General features: G+C 43.2%; 1 pseudogene; it reads left to right on the plus strand.

Annotated features, from left to right (window-relative positions):
- The window catches only part of LOC135886203 (olfactory receptor 10A4-like), a 36,800-nt pseudogene extending 11,655 nt beyond the window's left edge, over positions 1–25,145 (plus strand).
- Positions 25,146–26,139: the final 994 nt, after the last annotated feature.

Genomic DNA, 26,139 nt, shown 5'->3' on the forward strand with positions numbered 1-26,139 from the left:
AATGTCTCTGGTAGAGTGGTACAGCTGTAGCACTGTAGCTGTACTGTAGACATTTCCAAACCTTCATTGGAACTGGGAATGGAACTTGGGTCTCTCAGGAGAATATGTTAGTCACTAGGGTATAGAGTGACCCCCACTCTCTCTACACCCTCCAGGACTCTCTAGTATTAGTTGCCAGGATGTTCTCCTGGGAGACCAAGTTTCCAGTCCCTGCTTCAATGAAGATTTTTGTATGTACATAGATTAGAACACCTTCAACAGTACAGATTGAGAGAGACCTCTGAGCACACCTGCGAGATCAGAACCCCAAAGGCAAAATAGTTGGGGTGAACATCAAGTTTGTAAATCCTCCTGGGGTGTAGGCATGAGTTAGGTGATGAGCTGGCTCAGTGCTGTCAATACTTTGGTGACTTTGCACATGCCCAATGGCAAAAATTTAGGCATCTCAGGGACTTTACTAGTGGAAACATGGGCACCTGAGGACTTCAGACATCAATAGAGCTACATAGCAACTTGGGAGTTCATGAATGCCAGAGGTGTCTAAATATTGGCCTTTGACTCCTAAAGGAGCAGTTAGGCTCCTAAATCCCACCTGTGATACTAGCTCTACATCTCTATCTGTTATGGTTTCTAAGACAACCTTGAAAACATGACATGAGTGAAACAAGTATGGCAATGGCTGCCTGAATTTGCAGAGAGCCTGACACAATAGCTCTGAAATGTGATTTGCCTCCTACATTTCAATGAGTGGTGTGACAAATTGGCCCAAACAGGCACCAGTCTGGTATATTCAGACCCAAATTCTGAGCCCCATGTGAATCTAACCCCTCTGAGTCTAGACAGTGACTGGTCACTGTCCCTACCTTTGGGTTTCTTTCAGGCCTTGTATACCCTATTACTTACTTTAGCATAACTTATATCACTCAAGGGTGTGAATAAGCCACCCCCCGAATGGCTTAAGTTACACCAACGTAAGCGCCAGTGTGGACAGCGCTATGTCGGCGGGAGAGCTTCTCCATCAACATAGCTACTGCCTCTCACGGAGGTGGTTTTATGATACCAACGGGAGAGCTCTTTCCCATCAGCATAGAGTGCCTTCACCAGACACACTACAGCAGCATAAGTGCAGCTGCGCCACTGTAGTGCTTCGAGTGTAGACTAGCCCTCAGGAACACTCCCAGGTGCATATACTATGCGTAACTCCCGTCTTTGGCAGTGGGAATCTGAAGTCCACCTGGATTAAACACTAAAACAAGGGTCTCATTCCTCCCCACATCCAGTTACTTAGACACATTCCCCTTTACCTGGCAGTGAGCCCAGAGAATCCCTTCTGGCACAATGCAGCAGAAAGTAAGAGACACAAACACTTTACTCTTTACAACACAACACTAGAGTAACAGATCTTACAACAACATTCTTGACGCATCCCCCTCAGTCTGATCTCACCGCCCTGGCAGACCTGGTTCTGGTCAGCCTCCTTAGGTAGGCAAAGTCTCTTCACCACATCTTGTTTCCATGTGCTTTAGCTGGGGAAGGGTGGATCCCAGCTCTAATTCCCACCCCAATTTGCTTCTGTTTAGAGTCAATTCAATTCAGTGGCCCTGTCAACAGAAAACCCATGTTCCAGTGCAGAAGAGTCAGTCCATGTTGATGACTCCTGAGGGTTCTCTCACTGGGAGTGTTTTGCAAGGCATCCTGCACTCTAGTATGGGCAGCAGAGCTCAGAACAGACCGATGTCAGGATTGGACTTATTTGGACCTGGGTGTCCTAAACCAACAAGAAGTTTGCAATGCAAGCTGAAGGTCTCAATGAAGATCACAATCATAGAATTGCTAAAGCACATAGGCATGATATACCACTGGCCACGTACACATGTAACTCTGCATCATGAAGTTTGTCAGTGAATTTCCCAGGTGTTTTTTATGCTTGTTTTTAACAGAAAACGTTGTTGGCAGGACTTAGTGGTCATTGTCGTTGTCACAGAATCATAGAAATGTAGGGCTGGAAGGGACACTGAGAAGTCACCAATTCCAGCCCCCTGAACCACGGCAGGACCTAGTAAACCTGGACATCTCTGGCAGGTGTTTGTCCAACCTGGTCTTAAAAACCTCCAGTGAGTGGGGATTCTGCAACCTCCCTTGGAAGCCTATTCCAGAGCTTAACCACTCTTAGAGCTATAAAGCTTTTCCTAATATCTAACGTCAATTTCCCTTGCTGCAGATTAAGCCCATTATTTCTTGTCCTGCCCTCTTTATATCAGCATTTAACTTATATGAAAACTGTTATGTCCTCCCTCAGTTTTCTCTTCTCAAGAGTGACCATACCCACGTTTTTTAAACCTTTCTTCATAGGTCAGGTTGTTCTGCTCTGGACTCTCTCCAATTTGTTCACATCTTTCCTTATGTTTGGCGCCCAGAATTGAACACCGTATTCCAGCCGTGGCCTCCCCAGTGCCTCATCTAGGTTTGTGGTTAAGATGCTACTGTAGCCTAGTGATTATAATAATTCCTAGCTAATGGTAATAATACCTAGCTCTTACTTAGTGATTTTCATCAGTAGATGCCAAAGTACTTTACTATGGAGAGAAACATTATTATTCCAATTGTACAGATGTGGAAATGGAGGCACAAAGAGGTGATGCGGCTTGGCCAAGGTCACCCAGCAAGCAAGTGGCAGAAGTGGGGATTAGAGTCTGAGGCTCCTGAATACCTGTCCTCTCTTCTCTCCACCGCCACTCATCTCGATAGGCCACACAGTTGTTATGTGATTCCTAAGTTCTCCTCTATGGGCCGTGCTCCGTCCCTGTACACATTTGTTTCAATATTATTAAACCAAAATTATAATATTATAATGTTTCAATATTATCAAACCAAAATGGTATGCCTTTATCCAAACAAAATGTTTCAACAATATCTAAACAAAATTACTGGGTATTATTGAAATGAAACATTTTCATGTTTCTGAATATTTTTTTTAATTGCTCATTTACAAGTTTCAACATTTTGTTCTGAATGAGAGTGAAAATTTTTTTCAAAATGTATTACACTTCATATGCTTTCATTATCCTCTTCCTTGTACCTGCTAGTTCAAACAAAACATCGTCATCCATTATCCTGTCATTCACTCCTTATCTTATGAGGGGTCCTTGTGCCTCTGTACCATCTCCTAAGAATGTGTTTACACAATTACTTGAGAACTCTGGGTGTCCCTGTGCCATCGTCTCAGGTCAAGAATGTGCTTACTTGATTGACTAGTACCTGGTGTGTTGCTATTCTGCCAAGTTCTCAGCCTTTGGTTCACACTGTTAGTTATGCCTAGGGCTCCAGCAAGGCCTATACCCCACTCCATGAGAACTGGAATCTGGGGGATCCTACTTCTCTACAGGGTTTAAGGCTTCTCCCTGTGCTTCTCATGTAAGCAGAGATTCTGAAAAAGATCATGTACCTCAGAGCTATTATTTCAGGAGTAAGGTCAGTGATCCAAATCTGAGGTCAGTTATGCAAGCGGTTCCAGAGATGCAGCCCCTGGAAACAAAACAGCTTTTCTTAAAGTTCACAGATTCTACCAACATTTTTTGTGTACACTTGGCTTCTAAAGATCTAAATACTTATTGGTATGGGAAGGGGAGGGGGAGTTGGGAATGGTGGGGGGACTATATGTTGCTGGGGATCATGTGGAGACAGGGGAGGACAGATACATACCAGACTACTCTCATGTGCTTAAAGATACTGTTACCACCATATACTAGAACTGTCAAGTTTGGGGGACATAGGCCATGGATGAGATTGCTCTTACCAGCCCTGTTAGCAGTGAAATACTGCAATAGCCTGGCCATTATCTGCATTCCACCATAACAAATGTGTACAGGGACGGAGCACGGCCCATAGAGGAGAATGGGGCATGAGTCACCCAAAGTGGAGCTCCCATGAATTACCAGAGTTTAATGTAAAACTGACCAAAACAAAACTTTCTGTGTTTCAGTTTGGGTTTTCATGACTCAGAAGGAAATATCCTAGATGAAAAATCAAAGTATTTTGGCAAAATCAATTTTTTCCTATGGATGATTAAGATTAAGTTTTAAGTTTTCCAGATACTTCAGTTTTCATTAATAAATGGTTTTGATGGAAAATTCCCAATCTGCTTTAGTCATGAGATTGCCTTCTATGATTCCTGATTGCTTCTATGATGAGATAACTGGCTCTGTGGATATGGGGAAAGCACGGGATGTGATATAGCTTGACTTTAGCAAACCATCTGATACGGTCTCCCACAGTATTCTTGCCACCAAGTTAAAGAAGTATGGATAGAAAGCTGGCTAGATTGTCAGGCTCAACAGGTAGAAATCAATGGCTCGATGTCTAGCTGGAAGCCGGTATCAAGCGGATTGCCCCAGGGGTCGGTGCTGGGGCCAGTTTTGTTCAACATATCTATTAATGATCTGGATGATGGGATGAATTGCACCCTCAGCAAGTTCACAGATGACATTAAGATGGGGGGAGAGGTAGATATGGTAGAGGGTAGGGATAGGGTCCAGAGTGACCTAGACAAATTGGAGGATTGGGCCAAAAGAAATCTGATGAGGTTCAACAAGGACAAGTGCAGACTCCTGCACTTAGGACAGAAGAATCCCATGCACAGCTACAGGCTGGGTACCGACTGGCTAAGCAGCAGTTCTGCAGAAAAGGACCTGGGGATTACAGTGGATGAGAAGCTGGATATGAGTCAGCAGTGTACCCTTGTTGCCAAGAAGGCTAACGGCATATTGGGCTGTATTAGTAGGAGCATTGCCAGCAGATCGAGGGAAGTGATTATTCCCCTCTATGTGGCACTGGTGAGGCCACAGCTGGAGTATTGTGTCCAGTTTTGGTCCCTCCACTACAGAAAGGCTGTGGACAAATTGTAGAGAGTCCAGTGGAAGGCAACAGAAATGGTTAGGGGGCTGGGGCACATGACATATGAGGAGAGGCTGAGGGAACTGGGGTTATTTAGTCTGCAGAAGAAAAGAGTGAGGGGGGATTTGATAGCAGCCTTCAGCTACCTGAAGGGGGGGTTCTAAAGAGGCTGGAGCTTAGCTGTTCTCAGCGGTGGCAGATGACAGAACAAGGAGCAATGGTCTCAAGTTGCAGTGGGGGAGTTCTAGGTTGCATATTAGGAAACACTATTTCACTAGGAGGGCGGTGAAGCACTGGAATGGGTTACCTAGAGAGGTGGTGGAATCTCCATGTTTAGAGGTTTTTTAGGCCAGGCTTGACAAAGCCCTGGTGTGACGGTCAGTGCCCCCCATAAGGCTTTATGGAAATATGCTTATGTATTTATATATATAATATAACTAGAATGTGTTTTATGCTATATATGCCATGTAACATATCTCTGTAAAGGTTATGATCTACTGAATCTATTAATCCTGTTTGTATGCATGTATCATTTTTGTATTCGAAGTTATGAATATTGGCTACATACTTGTTTGATTCTAAATAGGCTTTAGTGAAGCAGTTGGTCAGCTTCCTGAGAAAAGATTATTCTCAGTAAGTGTCCAATCAAAAAACACTTAAGCCAACAATGAACTTGGAGACGCCAATCCACATCTGAGCTTTCCCAGGAATGTGGCTTGGCTGGTAAGGAACTCAGTTATGCATGGGCATGTGACTTGCCCAGGTGATTCAAAAACTCCATTTTGTAGGTGGACTTCGCATAAGAGAGAGGAGGGGATCTCCACCCACAAGAGAAAGTCTATTTAAGCCCAGGGGAGACCCCTCCATTTTGTCTTCAGCTAGCTAAAGAGAGGGCCTCTCCACCCCCAAAGATACCTGACAGAAACTGGAATAGAGGTCAGTGACTGCAAGGGGTGTGAGTGATTGCTGGACCCAGACTAAAAGGAGATTAGTATGTAAAAGGATGCATTCTGGAACTGGTGAGGATCTTATCTGTATTCAGTTTCTTACTGTATTAGACATAGACTTGCGTGTTTTATTTTATTTTGCTTGGTAATTCATTTTATCCTGTCTGTTACTACTTGGAACCACTTAAATCCTACTTTCTGTATTTAATAAAATCACCTTTTACTTATTAATTAACCTAGAGTATGTATTAATACCTGGTGGGGCAAACAGCTCTGCATATCTCTCTGTCAGTGTGATAGAGGGCGAACAATTTATGAGTTTACCCTGTTTAAGCTTTATACAGGGTAAAACGGATTTATTTGGGTTTTAGACCCCATTGGGAGTCGGGCATCTGAGTGTTAAAGACAAGAATACTTCGGTAAGCTGCTTTCAGTTAAGTCTGCAGCTGTGGGGCAAGTAATTCAGACCCTGGGTCTGTGTTGGAGCAGACGAGCGTGTCTGGCTCAGCAAGACAGTGTGCTGGGGTCCTGAGCTGGCAGGAAAAGCAAGGGCAGAAGTAGTCTTGGCACATCAGGTGGCAGCTCCCAAGGAGGGTTCTGTTATCTAACCTGTCACACCTGGCTGGGATGATTTAGTTGGTGTTGGTCCTGCTTTGAGCAGGGAATTGGACTAGATGACCTCCTAAGGTCTCTTCCAACCCCAATATTCTATGATTCTATGAGATCTGGAATTACATACCTTCTTAAACAGGAGGGTGAAAATCTAGTCTGATTGAAATCAATGGCAAAACTCCTATTGACATCAGTGGATCCAAGATTTCACCCTTCCTGGCTATTATAGACATCAGCTTTTGCCAGAGGTACAAACAAGCTCCCAAACATCTTGAGTTCCAGCTGTGACACTGCACCCCATATTCTTCATACAGATATTATTATATGATAATAGCATAACCATAATGTGTTTTTTGCAAAATAGGTCACGTGAGATATCATTGAAAAGGTTATGATTTACTGATTCTGCTATTTGTATGCATGTATCATTTTTGTATCTGAAGTTAGGAATATTGGCTGTGTATCTGTGTTACAAATGTGTTTATACATGGGGAACACCCAGTAGACAAAAGGCTGTCAGTCTAGATGGCTGGCTGGGAAGGGCCCATTCAAGTTAATGAACCATTAGGGAGAACAATAGGTCTTAGAAGAAGCTTATTTCCCACCTGGGAGCCTTCCTGAGGACACTGCAAACAGCCTCTGACTCATGGCTGCTGTGACACCACAGGGACAAGTGACCAGGTCACCTGGTGCTGGACTCCATCTTGGAATATCAGTGTTTTTCCACTGACTGGTGTGGGAACCAAGCTTTCAAACAAAGGGTTCCCACCATATTCAAAAGCTATTTAAGGCAGGAGAGTGACATCATCATGAGTCTTCACTGACTCCCCGCCCAAGAAGACTCCTGGAAATACCTGAGGAAGAAAGACTGAACTGGGGAGAAGTGCTGGACCCAGGGTAAAGGGATTTTTAGCCTGTGAATGGAACACCTGGGTATTTTAAGCTGTAAGTTAGTGCAGCTTGCCCCTTAAGAGCCAGCAGCATGCTGGTGTCATCACTTAGGATGAGGATCTGCTATTTCTATCCAACCTCTTTAGTATATTAAGCTTAGTTTGTGTTTTTATTTATTTGCTAGGTAATCTGGTTTGATTTGTTTGCTATCCCTTGTAATAAGTTAAAATGTATCTTTTGTAGTTAATACATTTGTTTTTACTTTGTCTAAAACAAATGTATGTGTGAGTCACAACTTGGGGCAGAAATCTGTTGTATATTTCCCCTCCACATTGAGGGAGGGGATGAATGTCATGAGCTTATGCTGTACAGTTTGCTGTGCAGTGCAAGACGGTATAATTTTGGGTTTACACTCCAGAGGTAAGTGTGTACCTGAATAGCTGAGCAGTCTCTTAGCTGAAACCTCCCCATGCAGAGCTGATCACAGCGTCTGCATGTAACTGCAGACCGATGTGTCTCTACCTGTATGTGTGCTGGTAAAAGTGTAGTCTGGAACCTGGGAGAGGGCTTGGCAGGCTGGTAACAGCAGTACAGTGTAAAGGGAGCCCAAGCTGGTGGGTCAGGGGGGCTCAGTGGTACTCTAGTTCCCGTTGGCACTCCAGGGGGAACCCGTCACACCAGCCTTGTCTCCATTGTTGTTTGCCAGGGGTCACACTCTGTCTGGAACTCAATACTATATACAGATCAAGCCACTGGTAGAATAACATTGCTTTACATGCAACAAAATACTTCTGCCCCTTTTCGAACCAAGCAGGTAGACATATTTCGGGACCCTGGGGACCTTCCAGTTAGAAGTAGAAATTGATGGAGTCTGCTATTTTCTTTTATGAAAACTTCTTTATTTAAAAGGAAGGTACGAAGTCCGGCTTCTCTGAATGCAGGAGGAACCAAGAACAAAAAGAGCAGTTTCTTAACGTACAGCCCCAAGCCTCTTAAGTCAACACCAACCTAAAAGCTCTCTCTCTAGCTTTTTCCAGGGTCTCACTAGGCTCACGGACTACTGCTTGGATTTCTTACTTTTTTAGCCTCTGCCTCTCTCTTTTCCTGTCTGTTCTCAATTTCTGTGTGTTCTGCCTTCCCCTTGGACCCTCGGTCCCCCGATTCCTCCCGCTCACACACACAAAACACAAACACTACTCAGCAAAAGTGCTTCTCCTATTCAGTCCAAACTCCTGGGCATGTTCACAGCCTCCTTTTGTCTTAGGTGGGATGCTTCTGATTAACTTGTCCTAATTGAAGGGTACTTCACACCCAATATCAATGAGGTTTGTGATTCATGCAGTCACTGATACCCCACAACATAACAAAGCCACCCAGAGAAAGTTCTTCCTTAGACCCTAAATAACCCTGCAGTCACCATGGATTTCCTCAGTGCATTCTTCACCATGTCATTCCGTAGGGTGGGGTCAGGATGCATAAGAAAAGTGATACCATCTTGTCCATGTTGGAGGACACCAACACTGGCAGCCAAGCCTACATAGAGAGGGCTGAGCCACAGAATATGTCAGTGACTGAAGTGTGGACACCGAAGGTGGACAGAGCTTTCTGGAGACCATTTTCCAAAGGTGACTGCTGTGCCATCCATATGATGCAGTCATAGGAACCGGTGGTGAGGAGTAAGGAACTACCAGCTAGGACCCACATCAGGGTGCGACTCATGAACTTGCTGAGATACGTGTCTGAGCAGGAGAGCTTTGCCAGGGGGACAAAGTCACAGAATAAGCAGTAGATCTCAGTGGCCATGGACACTGCTGAGGTGAGGATGGATGAGGCCAGGAAGCCAGAGACCCAAGTGACTGCTGACAGCTTGAAGCACAAGGTATTGCACATGACAGTGGAGTACTGCAAAGGGTGGCATATGGCCAAGTAGCGATCATATGCCATAAGTACCAGGAGGACATCTGTGCAATGCACCTACTGACAGAGATTGACCTGCTCCCCAGCAGAAGCCCAGCCAGTATCTTGGGCACTGTCACTGGGGTGTATCAGATTTCCAGGAAGGAGAGGTTGTTGAGTAACACATACATAGGGCAGTGGCAGTGACTATGTCAATGATGGAAGTGTTGGTGACAATGGTCAGGAGGCAGATGATCAGGAACGTCACAAAGGGCATTCACTGCAGCTCCGGGGATGTGAAAAAAACCATGAGAATGAACTCAGCCATATCAGTTCGGTTAGCATCTTCCATGGCACTCGCATCTGCTTGATCTGTGGGAGAAAAAAACTAGTTAATATGAGGATTGCTGAAGCAGAGCCAAAGCCTGAGAAGGGCTGAGAGTGAGCGAGAGAGAGAACTCTGAGGTTTCATTTTCTGAAGAATTTTAAAAAAAATTAGGAAAGAAGACACTTTTCACAATGTTTTCATTTAATCAAAAAAGAAATTTTCCAGTTGAGCCTGAAGCTGTCACTTGAGGGATTGAGCTGGAGTCAGCAACAGGCCTTTTCAGAAAGTTCTGAGTCAGAGAGACAACTCACCTCTGTAAGGATGATTCATCTAAGGCCATGGCTACACTCGAAACTTCAAAGCACAGCTGCGGGAGCGCTTCCGCGGCAGCACTTTGAAGTGCGAGTGTGGTCGTGCGCCAGCGCTGGGAGAGAGCTCTCCCAGTGCTGCAGGCACTCCACCTCCACGAGTGGATTATTTTAGATTAGCGCGGGGGCACTGTTTATACTGGCGCTTTACAGCGCTGTAACTTGCTGCGCTCAGGGGGGTGTTTTTTCACACTGCTGAGCAAGAAAGTTGCAGCACTGTAAAGCGCCAGTGTAGCCATAGCCTAAGGGCTCATCTACAGAGTGGGGTAGTGTGTCTACAGTGGTGTGATTTTTAAAAGCACACTAATGTGTTATGCGCTAATTGGTCTGTGTAGACCCAGCTGGTGTGCATTAAAAGTTCCCTAGTGTGTTTTAATGCAGTCCTGTATTCTCAACCAGGGGGTACATCAGTTCATTTAGATATTTGTCTAGTTTCACAACAGGCTACAGAAAAAGCACTAGCGAAGTCAGTACAAATGAAAATTTCATACAGACAGTGACTTGTTTATAGTGATCTATATACTCTACCAGGGTGGCCAAACTTGCTGACCCTTCAGAAGTTTGAGAGCCAGGATGCACCTACTGGGGCTCAGGGCTTCAACCCCGTGAAAGGCACCTGACAGGGCTCGGGGCTTCAGCCCTGCTCCTGTTGAAGCCCCAGCAGGTTCACCCCACAGGGCTGAAGCTCTGAGATGACCCCCTCCACCACTGGACAGAAGCCCCTACCCCATCACCCCACTGCAAGGCAGAGGGCCCAAGCTCCCCCACCCCCTGTCTGGAGGAAGGAGTGGGGGGAGGCTCTGTGAGCCGCACTTTAACGGTAGAAGAGCTGCATGTGGCTCATAAGCCACAGTTTGGCCACCCCCATACTATACTCTGAAATTTAAGTACAATATTTATATTCCAATTGGTTTATAATTATATGATAAAAATGAGAAAGTACACAATTTTTCAGTAATAGCATGCTGTGCCACTTTTTGATTTTTATGTCTGATTTTGTAAGTAGTTAGTTTTTAAGTGAGGTGAAACTTGGGGGTACGCAAGACAAATCAGACTCCTGAAAGGGGTACAGTAGTCTGGAAAGGTTGAGAGCCACTGGTGTAGACAAGCCTAAATCGGGCTTACAGATTCTGGCACTGATAGCAAGCCAGATTCTATGGCTCATTAGAGCAGCACCAAAAACAGAATTTCCATTCTGCAGCAAATTCTTACATTTTAACCATTGTTTTCATTCCAGATTGAAATGAAAAGTCAATATTTTTACATTTCTCATGGAATGGAAATACAAAAAAATCTATTTAGAAATATATTAATTACATATTGACTTCATCACTGTCTATAAGTATCTATGTGAGTAACAAATATTTAACAATGGGCTCTTTAATCTAGCAGAGAAAGGTATAAATGACAATTTTAAAAATCAAGATTGGATGTATTTTTTTCTAAAAGATCTGCTCTAGGAACTATTTTGGGTTAGGTCCCTGGCCTGTGTTCTACAGGAGGTCAGACTAGATGATCACAATGGTCTCTTCTAGTCTTGCAACTTATGAATATTGTTCTAATAATATCAACTATTTCATTTCAATATGGTAGAAACATACCAAAACATAACATAAAATAAAATAGTAAATATAATACAATTTAATACTGCATATATATATAATATATATATAAATATTATAATGTACTCTAGGAGTCAAAACCAAATACAACAAAATGAGAAAGTTGGGAAAAACATTTTGACCGTATTGAAACAAAATGTTCTGACACCATCAAAAATAAAGGAGAAAACCGAAGTGATTTCAACTATTAGGTCGAGTTTTGACTCACTCCCCTGTGTAAATAATAGCCACTAGCTTCACTCTGAGGGTTTCAAAGAAGTCTGAGGGAGTTAGACACCCAAACCCCGTTACTGATGGGATAGGAATGGTGGACTAGTGGAGATGACTATGGTTTGGGAGACCAAGCCTTGGTGCCTGCCTTAGTGACAGATTTCCTGTGTGACATTGAGAAAATCACTTAGGGCTAGATTTCTAAAGGTATTTGGGTACCTAGTGGGATTTTCAAACCAAGCCCCTAACATACATTGATTTCAATGGGTAGTAGGTGCCATGATGCTTTAAAAAAAAATACCTCAGTGCCTAATTACATTTGAAAATGTGGCCCTGATTGACACTTTGCCTTGGGGTAACTTACAAATGGGCATAATAGATTGGAAGGCCAGAACTGTTCATTATGATCATGTGACCTAAGCTAAAGAACCTTACCCTATGTCACAGAAGTGTTGTGCCAATAGTGGCTGGGATTTTCATACATCTACAGATTCCAAGACCAGAAGGGACCACTGTGATCACACAGGCCACAGAACTTCCCCCAAAAAATTCATAGAGCAGACATCACATTTTGATTTAAAAAATTGTCAGGGATTAAGAATCCACCATCACCCTTTGTAAACGCTTCCAATGGTTAATTAGTCTAGCTGTTAAAATTGTATGTCTTATTTCCAATCTCAAATTGTCTAGCTTCAACTTCCAGGCATTGGACTGTGTTATACCTTCCTCTGAGATTTAAGAGAACATTATTAAATATTTGTTCCCCATATAGGTATTTATAGACTGTAATCAAGTAACTCCTTAACCTTCCCATAGTTAAGCTAAGAAGACTGAGGTCTTTGAGTCTAGTACTATAAGGTATGTTCTCTAATAATTTAAATAATTCTCATTACTCTTCTCTGAACCCTCTCCAATGTATCAACATTTGCACCACTGTCAAATATAGAGGTAAAATAACCTCTACATTACAACTCAAGGTTCCCTTGTTTATACATCCCAGGATCATATTAGCTCTTTGGGCCACTGCATCACACTGGAAGCTCATGTTCAGCTGATTATCCATCGCAACCGACAAATCTTTTTCAGAATCACTGTTTCCCAGGATAGAGTCCCCCATCCTCTAAATATGACCAACATTCTTTCTTCCCAGATCTATCCATTTACATTTAGCCATATTCAATCACACATTGTTTGCTTTCACCTCCTTTACCAAGATATCTAGATTACTCTGAATCAGTGATCTGCCCTCTTCAATATTTACCACTCCCCCATTTTCTGTGTCATCTGCAAACTTTATCAGTGATGATCTGATGTTCTCTTTCAGGTGATTGATAAAGGTGTTACATCTCATAGGGCCAAGAACCAATCCCTGCTGGACCCCGCTGGAAATACACTCACTGAAGAATGACTCCCACTTACATTTAAATTTTAAGACCTATCAATTAGCCAGTTTTTAATCAATCTAATGTATACCATACTAACATTATATCATTGTAGTTTTTAATCAAATGTCAAACACCTTAGAGAGGTCTAAGTATATTATGTCAAAGGATCCTGAGGAAGTATATTATTTCAAAGGAGCCTAAGGAAGTTTGGTGTCCAAATCCTGTGCCTTTCATTGCAGATGAACACCGAACTCTCAAAGTCTAGTAACAATTCTGAGGTGCTCAGATACTGTGGTGCTGAGGTGCTCAGATACTGTGGTGATCAATGGCTCCATGTCTAGTTGGCAGCCGGTATCAAGCGGAGTGCCCCAAGGGTCAGTCCTGGGGCCGGTTTTTTTCAATATCTTCATGAATGATCTGGAGGATGGTGTGGACTGCACCCTCAGCAAATTTGCAGAAGACACTAAACTGGGAGGAGTGGTAGATACGCTGGGGGGTAGGGATAGGATACAGAGGGACCTAGACAAATTGGAGGATTGGGCCAAAAGACATCTGATGAGGTTCAACAAGGACAAGTGAAGAGTCCTGCATTTATAATGGAAGAGTCCCATGCACTGCTATAGACTAGGGAGCAAGTGTCTAGGCAGCAGTTCTGCAGAAAAGGACCTAGGGGTTACAGTGGACGAGAAGCTGGATATGAGTAAAAAATGTGCCCTTGTTGCCAAGAAGGCTAACGGCATTTTGGGCTCTATAAGTAGGATCATTGCCAGCAGATCGAGTGACATAATCATTCCCCCCATTTGACATTGGTGAGGCCTCATCTGGAGTACGGTGTCCAGTTTTGGGCCCCACACTACAAGAAGGATGTGGAAAAATTGGAAAGAGTCCAGCGGAGGGCAACAAAAATGATTAGGGGTCTGGAGCACATGACTTATGAGGAGAGGCTGAGGGGACTGGGGTTGTTTAGTCTGCAGAAGAGAAGAATGAGGGGGGATTGGATAGCTGCTTTCAACTACCTGAAAGAGGGATCCAAAGAGGATGGATCTAGACTGTTCTCAGTGGTACCAGATGACAGAACAAGGAGTAATGGTCTCAAGTTGCAGTGCAGCAGGTTTAGGTTGGATATTAGGAAAATCTTTTTCACTAGGAGGGTGGTGAAGCACTGGAATGGGTTACCTAGGGAGGTGGTGGAATCTCCTTCTGTCATAACTATAAAGGGAAGGGTGACAGCTCTCCTGTGTACAGTGCTATGGAATCCCTCCTAGCCAGAGACTCCAAATCCTTTTACCTGTAAAGGGTTAAGAAGCTCGGGTAACCTGGCTGACATCTGACCCCAAGGACCAATAAGGGGACAAGATACTTTCAAATCTTGGGGGGGGAAAGGCTTTTGTGTGTGTCCTTTGTTTAAGGGGTTGTTCGCTCTTGGGACTGAGAGGGACCAGACATCAATCCAGGTTCTCCCCATCTTTCTAAACAAGTCTCTCTTATTTCAAAATTGTAAGTAAAAGCCAGGCAAGGCGTCTTAGATTTACTTTGTTTTCTCAACTTGTAAATGTACCTTTTACTAGAGTGCTTATCTTTGTTTGCTACACTTTGAACCTAAGACAGAGGGGAATCCTCTGAGCTCTTTAAGTTTGATTACCCTGTAAAGTTATTTTCCATACTGATTTTGCAGAGATGATTTTTACCTTTTGCTTTAATTAAAAGCCTTCTTTTTAAGAACCTGATTGATTTCTCTGTGTTTTAAGATCCAAAGGGGGTTTGGATCTGTATTCACCAGAAGTTGGTGAAAGGAAGGAGGGGGGAAGGGTCAATTTCTCCTTGTTTAAGATCCAAGGAGTTTGGATCTGTATTCACCAGGGAATTGGTGAAAGGTTTCTCAAGGCTTCCCAGGGAGGGAATTCTTAAGATGGTGGCAGCGGACCAGAGCTAAGCTGGTAGATAAGCTTAGAAGTTTTCATGCAGGCCCCTACATTTGTACCCTAAAGTTCAAAGTGGGGATACAGCCTTGACATGGTGGCACAGCGGTGGGATCGTTTTAAACCCAAAAGCCAGTAAGAGATTTTTTTTTCCTTCTAGCTGCTTGGAAAGCAGAGCTGAAGGTAGATGCATATCTTATCTCTCCTTGCCTGAAGGCAGAGGTGTTAAGTTTTTTTAACAAGGTCCTTTGTTAAGAGAACGGTTCAATAAGTGAGCAAACTTTGATCTGGTAAAGGTAATTTACAATCTGAATTGTTTTTTTTTTCTTTTTACATCCTCCGAAGTAGCTAGTTAGAAAGTCTCTGTTAACTCAGCAGCACTCAGCAGGAGCCTGAGCTAAATACATCCCAGTTTCAGTCAACTGCAGAGGGTGTGACCCAGCACAAGAAAACAGGAAAATGACTACCAAAGAAGCAGCTAACAAAATAGAACTGGCCAAACTAGAAGCAGAAGAAAATGAAAGAAAACATCAAAGACTGCTTCAAATTAAAAAACTTGAACAGGAGGCCCATGAAAGAGAAGAGAAAGCCAAACAGGAGGCCCATGAAAGAGAAGAAAAAGCCAAACAGGAGGCCCATAAAAGAGAGATGGAGCTGAAAGAAAAAGAGATGGAACTGGAAGCAGCAAGGACTAGGCCGGGTGCATCAGACCATCCTAACAACTCCTCTCCAGGTACCACTTCCCATCCCAGGAAATTCCCCACCTACAAGGCAGGCGATGATACTGAGGCCTTCTTAGAAAATTTTGAAAGGGCCTGCCTTGGATACGACATCCCTCCAACCCAGTACATGGTAGAGCTGAGGCCGCAGCTCAGTGGACCCTTAGCAGAGGTGGCGGCTGAAATGCCTAAGGAACACATGAACAGTTATGAACTTTTTAAAAACAAGGCCAGAATCAGAATGGGGCTAACACCTGAGCATGCCTGTCAGCGGTTCAGAGCCCTAAGGTGGAAACCAGATGTGTCATTTACCCGGCATGCCTACCACATTGACAAAAATTGTGATGCCTGGGTATCAGGAGCAAATGTTAAATCTCTGGAAGATCTGCTTTCCCTAGTAAAAATGGAGCAGTTTTTAGAGGGTGTTCCTGAGGAAATAGAAAGGTACATCCTAGATGGGAAGCCCAAAACTGTAACCGAGGCGGGGGAGATTGGAGCCAAATGGGTGGAGGTGACAGAAAAGAAAAAAGCTAGTAGCAGTTGGAGCGAATATCAGAAGGGGCAAGCCGAAACAAAACCTTATCACCGGGGACAACCCAAGGCCCCACCCACATCCCAAGGGAAACCCCAGACGCCTTCTCACCCCACCACACCAGTCTCCAGCAACCAACATCGCCCCGGTGATACCTTAGCAGGGCGATGTTTTAAATGTAATGAACTGGGGCATATAAAGGCTCACTGCCCCAAGAACCCCAACCGATTACAGTTCATTACACCCCAATCACACCAAAGAACCCCAGACCCAGATGCCTCTCTCATACCCTCGGAGCGAAGGGAAACCTTGAGAGTGGGCGGAAAGAAGGTTATCGCTTGGAGGGACACTGGGGCACAAGTGTCAACTATCCACCAATCCCTAGTGGACCCCAAACTCATCAACCCTGAGGCTACAGTGACAATTCAACCCTTCGTGTCACAGTCTGTAACCTTGCCTACAGCCCAGTTGCATGTCCAGTACAAGGGCTGGTCAGGAATGTGGACTTTTGCAGTCTATGACAATTATCCCATTCCCATGCTGCTGGGGGAAGACTTGGCCAACCATGTGAAGCTAGCCAAGAGGGTGGGAATAGTCACCCGCAGCCAGGCTAAGCAAGCTTTCACCCCCATCCCTGTTCCTGAGCCGTCCACCAGGGCCCCGTCTGTGTTACCGGAGACCCAAAAACAGGTGGTGGAACCGGATCCCCTGCCAACGACTGCAACAGCCGTAGTGGATCCAATCCCAGAGACCCAGCCAAAGCCAGTCCCAGAACCGGAACTGGCAACGCAACCAGCACCAGAACCATTGCCAGCACTGAGTCCAGCGCTTGCAACCCCGTCTACAACTCCAATGCCAGAGGGCACCAGCGAGCCTAAACTGGAGGAAGCAGCAGATAACCCTACCCAAGAGGCTCAGCCAGAGCCTGAAATACCACATAGTGCACCAGCGGACAGCGGTTCACAGTCAATGGAAAAAGCCCCAGCACCTGCATCGCTTCCAGAGGGACCAAGCCCCAGTCCACAGTCCAAGGAGGAAATGATGTCTCCAGCATCAAGGGAACAGTTCCAGGCCGAGCAGGAAGCAGATGACAGCCTTCAAAAAGCTTGGGCGGCGGCACGGAGCACCCCACCGCCTCTCAGCTCTTCTAACCGATCCCGGTTTGTTGTAGAAAAAGGACTTTTATACAAGGAGACTCTTTCTGGTGGGCACCAGGAAGACTGGCATCCTCAAAGACAGCTGGTAGTTCCCACTAAGTATCGGGTAAAACTCTTGAGCTTAGCCCATGATCATCCCAGTGGCCATTCTGGGGTGAACAGAACCAAAGACCGGTTGGGGAAGTCCTTCCACTGGGAGGGAATGGGCAAGGACGTTGCTAATTATGTCCGGTCTTGTGAGGTGTGCCAACGAGTGGGAAAGCCCCAAGACCAGGGTAAAGCCCCTCTCCAGCCACTACCCATAATTGAGGTCCCATTTCAGCGAGTAGCTGTGGATATTCTGGGTCCTTTCCCAAAGAAGACACCCAGAGGAAAGCAGTACATACTGACTTTCATGGATTTTGCTACCCGATGGCCGGAAGCTGTACCCTTAAGCAACACCAAGGCTAAAAGTGTGTGCCAGGCAGTAGCAGAAATTTTTGCCAGGGTAGGTTGGCCCTCCGACATCCTTACAGATTCGGGAACTAATTTCCTGGCAGGGAACATGAAAAACCTGTGGGAAGCTCATGGGGTGAATCACTTGGTTGCCACCCCTCATCACCATCAAACCAATGGTCTGGTGGAGAGGTTTAATGGGACTTTGGGGGCCATGATATGTAAATTCGTAAATGAACACTCCAATGATTGGGACCTAGTGTTGCAGCAGTTGCTTTTTGCCTACAGGGCTGTACCACATCCCAGTTTAGGGTTTTCACCATTTGAACTTGTGTATGGCCGCGAGGTTAAGGGGCCATTACAGTTGGTGAAGCAGCAATGGGAGGGGTTTACGCCTTCTCCAGGAACTAACATTCTAGACTTTGTAAGCAACCTACAAAACACCCTCTGACACTCTTTAGCCCTTGCTAAAGAAAACCTAAAGGATGCTCAGGAAGAGCAAAAGGCCTGGTATGATAAACATTCCAGAGAACGGTCCTTCAAAGTAGGAGACCAAGTCATGGTCTTAAAGGCGCTCCAGGCCCATAAAATGGAAGCGTCGTGGGAAGGACCATTCACGGTCCAGGAGCGCCTAGGAGCTGTTAACTATCTCATAGCCTCCCCCACCTCCAACATAAAGCCTAAGGTATACCATGTTAATTCTCTTAAGCCCTTTTATTCTAGAGAATTAAACGTTTGCCAGTTTACAGCCCAGGAAACTGATGACGCGGAGTGGACTGCAGGTGTCTACTATGAAGGAAAGAGGAATGGTGGCGTGGAAGAGGTGAACCTCTCCACGACCCTGGGACGTCTGCAGCGACAGCACATAAAGGAGCTGTGCACAAGCTTTGCACCGATTTTCTCAGCCACTCCAGGACGGACCGAACGGGCATACCACTCCATTGACACAGGTAATGCTCACCCAATTAGAACCCCACCCTACCGGGAGTCACCTCATGCCCAAGCGGCTATACAAAGGGAGATCCAGGACATGCTACAGATGGGTATAATCCGCCCCTCTAGCAGTGCATGGGCATCTCCAGTGGTTCTAGTTCCCAAACCAGATGGGGAAATACGCTTTTGCGTGGACTACCGTAAGCTAAATGCTGTAACTCGTCCTGACAACTATCCAATGCCACACACAGATGAGCTATTGGAGAAATTGGGACATGCCCAATTCATCTCTACTTTAGACTTAACCAAAGGGTACTGGCAAGTACCACTAGATGAACCCGCTAAGGAAAGGTCCGCCTTCGTCACCCAGGCAGGGGTGTATGAATTCAATGTACTCCCTTTCGGGTTGCGAAATGCACCCGCCACCTTCCAAAGACTTGTAGATGGTCTCTTAGCGGGATTGGGAGAATCTGCCGTTGCCTATCTCGATGATGTGGCCATTTTTTCTAATTCATGGACAGAACACCTGGAGCACCTGAAAAAAGTCTTCGAGCGCATCCGGCAGGCAGGACTAACTGTTAAGGCTAAAAAGTGTCAAATAGGCCAAAACAGAGTGGCGTACCTGGGACACCAGGTGGGTCAAGGAACTATAAATCCCCTACAGGCCAAAGTGGATGCTATCCAAAAGTGGCCGGTTCCAAAGTCAAAGAAACAGGTCCAATCCTTCTTAGGCTTGGCTGGATATTATAGGCGATTTGTACCAAACTACAGCCAAATCGCCGCCCCGCTGACAGACCTAACCAGAAAAAAACAGCCAAATGCAGTTCAGTGGACTGATAAGTGTCAAAAGGCCTTTAACCAGCTTAAGGCAACCCTCATGTCTGACCCTGTGCTAAGGGCCCCAAACTTTGACAAACCGTTCCTAGTAACCACAGATGCGTCCGAGCGAGGCGTGGGAGCAGTTTTAATGCAGGAAGGACCGGATCAAGAATTCCATCCTGTCGTGTTTCTCAGCAAGAAACTGTCTGAGAGGGAAAGCCACTGGTCAATCAGCGAAAAGGAATGCTACGCCATTGTGTACGCGCTGGAAAAGCTACGCCCATATGTTTGGGGACGGCGCTTCCAACTACAAACAGACCATGCTGCGCTACAGTGGCTTCATACCGCCAAGGGAAATAACAAAAAACTTCTTCGGTGGAGTTTAGCTCTCCAAGATTTTGATTTTGAAATACAACACATTTCGGGAGCTTCTAACAAAGTGGCTGATGCACTCTCCCGGGAAAGTTTCCCAGAGTTAACTGGTTAACAATTGTTCTTGAAATAAAACATATTGTTAGTTTTTATATAATCAGTAGATGTCTAAAGGTACATGTGTTTTATTAACTCTGTTTTCTCCTAGAGCTCCAGGAAGAAATCACAGCCAGTGTGGAACCGGACGTCCAACACTATCTGTGATTTGGGGGGCGTGTCATAACTATAAAGGGAAGGGTGACAGCTCTCCTGTGTACAGTGCTATGGAATCCCTCCTAGCCAGAGACTCCAAATCCTTTTACCTGTAAAGGATTAAGAAGCTCGGGTAACCTGGCTGACACCTGACCCCAAGGACCAATAAGGGGACAAGATACTTTCAAATCTTGGGGGGGGGGGAAAGGCTTTTGGGTGTGTCCTTTGTTTAAGGGGTTGTTCGCTCTTGGGACTGAGAGGGACCAGACATCAATCCAGGTTCTCCCCATCTTTCTAAACAAGTCTCTCTTATTTCAAAATTGTAAGTAAAAGCCAAGCAAGGCGTCTTAGATTTACTTTGTTTTCTCAACTTGTAAATGTACCTTTTACTAGAGTGCTTATCTTTGTTTGCTACACTTTGAACCTAAGACAGAGGGGAGTCCTCTGAGCTCTTTAAGTTTGATTACCCTGTAAAGTTATTTTCCATACTGATTTTGCAGAGATGATTTTTACCTTTTGCTTTAATTAAAAGCCTTCTTTTTAAGAACCTGATTGATTTCTCTGTGTTTTAAGATCCAAAGGGGGTTTGGATCTGTATTCACCAGGAGTTGGTGAAAGGAAGGAGGGGGGAAGGGTCAATTTCTCCTTATTTAAGATCCAAGGAGTTTGGATCTGTATTCACCAGGGAATTGGTGAAAGGTTTCTCAAGGCTTCCCAGGGAGGGAATTCTTAAGATGGTGGCAGCGGACCAGAGCTAGGCTGGTAGATAAGCTTAGAAGTTTTCATGCAGGCCCCTACATTTGTACCCTAAAGTTCAAAGTGGGGATACAGCCTTGACACCTTCCTTAGAGGTTTTTAAGGTCAGGCTTGACAAAGCCCTGTCTGGGATGATTTAGTTGGGGATTGGTCCTTCTTTGAGCAGAGGGTTGGACTAGATGACCTCCTGAGGTCCCTTCCAACCTTGATATTTTATGATTTTATGATTCTATACATCAAAAGTTTTATGGGAGTTGAAGGCTTAACTCTCTCCTTTGAAAACCCCAGCCAAAGAATCAAATCAAACAGTAGTAAATGCAATTAGATTCTGATCTCAGCTAAACATACTAGTAAAGCCCATAGAACTCAATGGAGTTATTAAATTATAACCGAGATGTAAATTTTCCAATTCAAGTTTGCATGAGCATCTTAACTTTGAAAATCCCCAAGGCACATGCCTCCAAAGGCCACAGAGACTATATTTGGTTTGGAAAGCATCATTGCTTTAGTGCTGTTGAACGCTGATCTGACATCTCATGCTCATTGGGCAAGTATTTCTTGCAGACGGGTATGTTTGAGTATCTCTGTATCATTTCATTCAATGGGCCATATTTTATTCACATTAATAGAGTGTAAATCAAGAATAATTCCTTTGGTGTGAGACCAGAATCATTTAGATGTGAAAGGGACATGTCATATTCGAATGATTCTCAAAGGGAGCAAACTGACATACATCCAGTTATGGTAATTTATGCCAGCTGAGATATTAGTGCAGTTTTATGAAACATTTTCTTTTTCATTTTTCTGAACAACTTAACATTGGCAGTGGGGATAAAGATGAGAAATTGTTATGTAATGAGACAAATTCTGATCATGGATAAAATTTTCAAAAGCACCTAAATGACTTGGGTGCTTATGTCCAATTTTGAAAATTGACTGGGGGGCTCAAAAGCAGGTTTTCTTGGAAATCGGTGTTTTGACACTAGTGTAATGCTTTTGTTATTGGTTGAGTATAGATCTGATTCAAAGTTTTCTTTTGGAAAAAATCCTTTTTGGAGAAAATATAATTTGTAATGAAAAAAATCTGTTTTTATGGAACATGCTGGGGTTTCAGTTATTTATGACACCTACTCCCCAAAAGGGAGGGTTGGGGGGGAGGGGGGCGGGAAATACAAATAAGAAAATAAATTCATTTTCATCAATAATTGTCACGGAAAAAATCAATCAGAACCAAATCAGGAGAGTCAGATTCTTTAGGTCCTACATATGCCCTATTTTTTTCCAGTGCAGATCTGTTGTGGCTGCATTGACATTTATGGTGTTTTATGGTCTGAATTAATACTGATATAACTGAACCTGGAAGTTGTCCCTTCATATGCAGAATTTGAGCATATATTAAATTTCTTGAACATAAACTAAATGGAAACCAAAAGTCTCATTTTCCTCTCATTTACACAGGTATGAATCAGGAGTAAATCTATTGAAATAAATGCAATTGCACTTGTGTAGAAGAGATAGCAGGGTTTTCTTTTCTTTCAGAATAACACAAATGGACAGATCCCCAGCTGGTATAAATTGTCCATAGATCCACTGGAGTCAATAAGCTAGATCTCTGGCTGAGCTCCATTGAATTCATTTTACTTCAGTTGAGGATGTTATCCAGATATTTAATCTGCTTTCATTTAATAGTTCAGCTGGACAAAAGAGTGAAGAATATTCTGTAAACCAGAGAACATAGGAGGTAGCTTGGAGTTGCCACACTGGCTCAGACCCTTGTCCATCTAACTCAGTATCCAGTCTCTGACAGTGACCAGTACCAGATGATGGAAAGGATGGTGTAAGACCCTTATGGAACAAAGATGTGGTGTAATCTGCTCTCCATGAAGGTCTCATCTTGATCTCTGACAGAAGCTGGTTCAAGCCTTCAGGTATAAGATGTTACATTTTCCCCAAAATTCATATTTTTAGAATTAACTATGATATCTCTGGATATGTTAATTATCCTTGTAATCGGCCAACCCCTCTTTGAATGATCCTGCTTTGAACGTGTGAAGCAGAGGTAATTTCCACCTCTTGTGCCAACTTTCCAAGGGACCCTAATCCATCTGTGAACTGGCCACCCACTATTTGGCATCTGTATGTATCTGCCCCTGGAATTATCACCTGACAAATAGTATTAGCAGATAAAAGTCTGTTGGGCGATTGGGGCCAGATCCTGTTTTCAGCTCCAAGGGTGGAAATTTAAGCCAAAGGACTTTACTCCAGATTTTCACCAGCATAACAAAACAGAATTAGATCTAGGTAGTTAAGACCCTAATCCTGAAAACCCTTATACATAAATGTAAGCATGCTGCTTAAGCAGAACTTCTTGCTTATGTATTTTTTCAGAACAGAGGCTCTAGTATCTTGTCTGAATGTGCATCCCGTCCCTTCCATCTTTTTAGAATGACAGGAGAGGTTCTAGGGAACATAGAGTCATGGAATCAGGTCTTGTGGGTTTTATCTCTGGTTCTAGGAGTGGAGAGGGATCTAGTGTGGTAGAGACAGGGGCTGGAAGTCAGGTCTCCTGGGTTCTTTTCTTGACTGTGGTACTGACCCATTGTATGGAATTGTCCTGGTCATATTACTTTTCTTAATTCACCCCAATCTTCCTTCCTTGTAAAGCACTTTGAGATCTAAGATGCTGTGGTGATGGGGTCTATATAAGAATCTAATATAGATAGATTTACAGAAGAAGAAATAGTAATTCTTAATGTTTTTTGTCCATTTTCCTCCTGAATTCTAAGTTACTGTATTCTGCAAAATTTCTGCATCTTTATTCTTTCTCTTCTTTTTTCCTTAGTGTTCCCTTCTCATGCCTTTTTGAGTGTATTGCTTAGTTGAACTTTTCCTGTTTTTGTTTTGTAAATGTGTGTGTCCTCTCTTTCCTGGGGATTAGATGTCAAACCTTGTGTTTGTCTGTATTGGCATGAGGTTACTTGGACCCTTCATCTTTTTCTGTGTTTGGTCGCTATCCTCACTGATGTTTTGTTTATTTGTTTTTTGGCATTTTGGGGTGATTTTTTCTTGTCCATTGCTGACACAGGGAAACTATGTTTCAAAAACATACAATATCAAACTGGAAATATAGTTATTTTCAAAAACTGGAAAATTGTATTGTCCAAAAATTAATTAGTTTGAGAACAAAACTGAAGAGAAATTAATGTTCTTTTAAAAGAAATCATTGGAAAAGTTTAAAGACCAAACCAACTGAACAACCACCAAAATAACCCAGTTTGTACTGAAAACCAATGGAGTTACAATGATTTCAGAATTTCAGATATTTTCAAAAATATGGAGCATGTAGTACTTATAGACTGTAATCAAATCACCCCTTAACAGTCTTTTTCATAAGATAAATAAATTTTGCTCCTGAAGTCTATCATTATAAGGTATGTTTTCCTATCCTTTAGTCATTTTCATGGCTCTTCTCTGAACCCATTCTCATTTATCAACCCCCTTCTTGAATTGTGGGCATCAGAACAGGACATAGTGTTTCAGCATTGATCTCACCAGATCCAAGAAGAGAGGTAAAATAACCTCTCTAGTCCTACTTGAGATTTCCCTGTTTATGCATCTCAAGATCAAATTAGCTCTGTAGGCCACTGTGTAAGACTGGAAGCTTGTGTTCAGCTGATTGTCTACCACAACCTCAAATATTTTTCATAGCTATTGCTTCCCAGGACAGAGCTGCCTCTCAGGTAAGTATGGCCTACTTTTATTGTTCCTAGATGTGTACATTTACATTTAGCCATATTAATACACATACTGTTTTCTTGGGCAGTTTACCAAGCAATTAAGTTTACCAAGCAATCCAGGTAGCAATCCAAATCCGAGCAATCCAGATAGCAATCCAAGCAATTCAAGCAAACCTCTTCCTTATTTATTACTCTTCCAATATTTGCATCATCTGCAAACTTTATCCGTGACTTTTTTTTTTGTTTTCTTCCAGGTCATTGATAAAATGTTAAATAGTGTAGGGCCAAGAACTGATCTCTGCCAGACTCCACTGGAAAAACACCAGCTCAATGACGATTCTCCATTTGCAGTTAGATTTTGAGACCTATCTCTTAGCCAGTTTTTAATTCATTTAATGTGTGCCTTTTCAGTTTTATATGCTTCCACTTTTTAAATAAAATATCATGTGGTACCAAGTCAAATACCTTGCATACATCTATGTATATTACATACACTTTTACCTTTATCAATGAAATTTGTAATATCATCAAAAAGAAATCAAATTAATTTGACAGAATCTAATTTCCATAAATCCATGCTGATTTTAAGTAATTACATTACTCTTCTTTAGTTCTTTATTAATCGAGCCCCTTATCTGCTGCTACATTATTTTACCCAGAATTGATGTCAGGCTGAGAAGCCTATAATTACCCAGGTAATCCCATTTGCCATTGTTTGAAAAATTTGCACATTAGTTAGCTTTCTTCTAATCTTTTGATACTTTCCCAGTGCTCCAAGACTTATTGAAAAACAACATTAATTCCCAAGCAAGCTCCTCAGCCAGCTCTTTAAAAACACTTGGATGCAAATTATTTGCAACTGCTGATTTTAAAATGTCTAACTTTAGTTGATTCTGTTTAACATAATCCATTATATTTGTGGTGTGGAGTATTATCATCACAATGTGAGACTATACCATATTTCTCCCAAATACAGAATAGTAATATATACTATATTGATAATTCTACCATTGCTATCTAGTAATTGGACCTATACCATTATCAGAATTCTTTTTGTTCCTAATATATTTTAAAAATCTTTTCTTCTTTTTGTCCTTAACTGAGTGGGCTATAGAAGTCTCCTTGTGTCCCTTTGCTTCCCTTATCAATTTTCTGCAAATCCTGACTTCTGATTTAGATTCATTACTGTCAACTTCCCCTTTCCTCCATTTGTTTTCTATCTATTTATTTATTTATTTTTACAACTTTCCCTCTAATCCAGATTTTTTTGTTTTATATTCTGCACAACCTTCCTCCTTGATTGTAGCTTTTGGGGCATCTAATAGGGCATTTGTAAAATGATTCCCAATTATCATT

This window comes from Emys orbicularis, chromosome 12 (genome assembly GCF_028017835.1).
Source record: "Emys orbicularis isolate rEmyOrb1 chromosome 12, rEmyOrb1.hap1, whole genome shotgun sequence".
Classification (NCBI taxonomy): Eukaryota; Metazoa; Chordata; order Testudines; family Emydidae; genus Emys; species Emys orbicularis.